This window comes from Gavialis gangeticus, unplaced genomic scaffold (genome assembly GCF_001723915.1).
Source record: "Gavialis gangeticus isolate Ggan-Ray unplaced genomic scaffold, GavGan_comp1, whole genome shotgun sequence".
In the NCBI taxonomy this organism is placed as follows: Eukaryota; Metazoa; Chordata; order Crocodylia; family Gavialidae; genus Gavialis; species Gavialis gangeticus.
This window is the reverse complement of record NW_017729022.1, coordinates 60,591,739-60,595,271: the sequence shown is the minus strand read 5'-3', so window position 1 is coordinate 60,595,271 and position 3,533 is coordinate 60,591,739. Positions and strand designations below refer to the sequence as shown.

Sequence of the window (3,533 nt, the reverse complement as noted above, 5' to 3'; positions counted from 1 at the left end):
TTTGAATTTAAGACAGTGCCCCAATAAATACATTCTACAATTGGAAAATTATACATTTGTTATAATTTTCATTTGATAGAATCTAATTACCAAAGAGTCATCTTAAACTTGTCCCACAGGGAGAGAGCCAGTCAGCAGCCTGACCCCACACTGTGCTCCCCTGCCACTTGTCCCCCATGCCTGTGCCCCTGCCACCTGTTTCCCCATCTGCCCATCCCCTACCCAATCCCTGGCCTGTGCTGCCACCCACACCTTGACTCATGCCACCCAATCCCCCTCCTGATCCCCACATGTTTTATTTCCTGCTTCCCATGCACACTGTTGCCCCATTCCCTCCCAGTCTCCTTGCATGCTCCTATCCCATCCTCATATATGGTGCTGCCCCATCCCCACATGCACTGTTGCCCCATTCCCTGCCTGATTCCCAGCCTACACTGCTGCCCTATCTTCCATCCAATTTCCATGCATGCTGCTGCCCCATCCCCCACCCAATCCCTGATCATAGCCATAGCCTCTGATCTGAACTCACTGCAGCTGCTGCTGACCCCTTTGCTGCTGACTCCAGGCAGGAACAGCAGCAGCTCTGACCCTGATCGAAGGCAGGCAGATATTCTGGCTCTGGCCAGGATCAGGGCTGGAACTGGACTGCTGGTACTTGAATCCAAGATAAGGCTTGTTTCTCCCTAGGTTGAATGTGGAGGAGAGGGAACCTTACCTTGGATTCAAATAAATATGGTAGTTTTTTCTGACTCAGTCTGCCTCTTGTTCTAGAACCAAGCATAGAAAGCTTTTTCAGTCAATGGTTGCTCCTCAACTGGCCTGCTGCCAATCCAATAACATCTGTTTTTAAAGAGAGTCCTTTGTGCACATTATATTACAAAATAATTAATAGATAATATTTTGTGAGCCAAAGAAAAAAAGGAAAGCTTTAAAAAGTCAGATTTAAACTGGGGAGGTGGCTCAAGAAAATGTTGAGGACAGATTTCTAGAGAGATGGACACCACGTATTTAAGAAACAGCTTCCTCTCCAACTTCATAGTTGGAAGAAAAGAGAAAGAAAGGAAAACAAAGCAGGTAACAATAAAGTTAGAAACTGACAGTGGAGGTCAGATTGAGTTTGTGCACATTTGTGGAAATAGTGAAGGTGAGTAGATGGATTAACAGAGAGAACCTCTAAAAAGATTGAAAAGTGCAAAAATATAATTTGGAATTTGTTGCAGTCAAGAAAAGTGGGTTTTTTAAAATATATTGCTAAGAAGTTAGGTATCGGTGAAGAGTTCTTACACAATCAAACCTAGCACTTAAAATAAGTTTATTAAAAAGAATGCACAAAATAAAAAAAAAATATTACAAGCAGCTAGTAAGTGAGTATCAGTTCATTTAAACCAATAACAAAAACATTGCAGCTATGCTTTTGGACACCTAGCACTGTCATATAGGCAGAAGCTGTTTACAAACTCCTCTGACATAGCCAGAATACCAGTGGAATCCAAAACCCACCAGACTCTGCACCCAACTTTTAAATTTCACTTGAACTTTAATTACATTTAGGAAGCCTTTGGGGGTAGAATAGACTATTTGAGATTCCAAAAATCCATAATTCTAGAATTTGTTTCTGAGTTTTAAAACTGATTCTGCAGATCTGATGACTTCCAGGGCTGTAGGAATTTTTTTTAGACAAAACAAGTGTTGGCAATTGTTTTACTGGAAAGAGAGTTTAGTAAAAAATAAAACGTATAGTTTTCAAAGTTCTTTTCTCAGGGGAAAAAATTCTTCCCTGTAACCACCCATAAAAAATGTGTAGATAAGAAGTAGCTATTGGAGAAGGGGGCTTCTATTAGAGATTAAATAGCATGCTTAATTTTAGTAATTCCATAGTATAGCAGCATGAAAAGGATTATGAAACTAGAAGTTAGCAATATGAAAAGGCAATACATGTAAGAATATAGGGCATTAGTCAGAATACTCTTTAAGATTTGCAGAATGTTACCTTTAATCCCGGTTACAGTGGTTTCCCTTTGTCTCTTTTTAAAAGCACCTACCTAAGTTTGGGTAGGTTGATTCCGCTTCTTCAGTTGCAGTGGGAATGTTTTAGTCTCCATTCTTCAGATTCTTTGCTAGGGAAGGATGGTGAAATGTGCAGTCTTGAGAAAAAGATAATTTGTGTTCTTGGAGTTAATAGGATTATAGCTTTTAATGTTCAAAAGAGCCTGTTTTGTTAATTATTGGAAGAAATTGGGTCTTTCATGTGCAGGTATTCTTTGCTCAGTCAAATCCTGTGACATCATCCAAGAAGGCTTGGTTTGTTTCTAAACCGAGCCACTTTATTGGCTAATCAAATTGTTCAAGGACAACCTTTTTGCTTTTAATTGGTCTCACATGGTACTGGCAACATTGACTCTGCTGCTTATACTTTAAAGCTGACTGTCTTATGACTTAACCCAGCACTAGAGTGGCTGTTCAAACAAAATCTTACCTGATGGAATTAACACTAGAACCATGTCCTGTCTTCTGTTCAATGTCCAGATACCATAAAGCCAGCATTTTCTAACAGGGTTAAGGTTCAGTTTGTTCCACTCCTCGATGCCCCTCTATCTTCATTTGGAAATTGACAGTACTCATTTGACCTTAGTTTGCTCCCAGAATGCTTTGGGTTTTTGTCTGTAACTGCTTGATCTAAATATTTGCCCAGAATTTATAGATGAAACATTGATTGGTTTAAAAGAAATCTTTTTTTCTTACCTGGTGATAGAAATGAGTGGAGATTGTGGGTACATGAAGTCAAAGTAGTAGGATGGAGAGCAGTGGAAAGGGTGGTGTGAGGCCACAATGATGGTGTAAACATCAGAGGAGCAAGAGAGCAGAGAAAAAGGGGATACAAGGTTAGCTAAATTGTAGATGTGTGCCAATACATCAGCCTGATATTGGATCGGCACTGATATAAAGAAAATTGGCTGTATTGGAAATCAGCCTGATGAGACCCATAATGTGACTGATAAATGGCCCGTGCATGCGCACAGCCACAGCACAGCATGTAGGCTGTGAGGAGCATGGCCTGGCAGCTTGGAGAGCTACGTGCACCTGGTAAATCTGTTGTGGGGGGGGGGTGGCATGGGGGGCAGATCACGGACCCTGTGGTGGGGGAAGGATTGGGGCTGAGGCAAGCACTGCCCAGCTGGGATGGGACAGGGCAGGGTGCAGGATGGGGGGAGGATGGGCAGCTCCCACTGTTGCACACACCGGGGGGCACACGCGTGAAGAGAGGGTGCCCCCAGATCTGCATGAGGCAGGGCGGGATGCTGCTGGGGTCGGGGCCAGGGCTGCACCAGGCTCTTCCTGGTAGGGGCTGGGCCAGGCTGCACTCAGAGTGGATGGCAGCAGCACTGGGAGGGAGGGTTGGGGGGCTAGGGTGAATTTTGGGGTGGCTGCAGCTTCCCTCCCACCATAGCTCCCTCCAGTGCTTCTGCAGCCTGCCCTAAGCACAGCTTGGCCCAGCCCCCACCAGGAAGAGCCCAGCGCAGCCCCAGCCCACA

The 3,533-nt window shown here is 43.9% G+C and overlaps 1 protein-coding gene across 1 annotated transcript in view; it reads left to right on the top strand.

Moving 5' to 3' along the window:
* Nucleotides 1-3,533, top strand: part of XPNPEP3 (X-prolyl aminopeptidase 3) — a 34,394-nt gene that overhangs the window by 10,548 nt on the left and 20,313 nt on the right.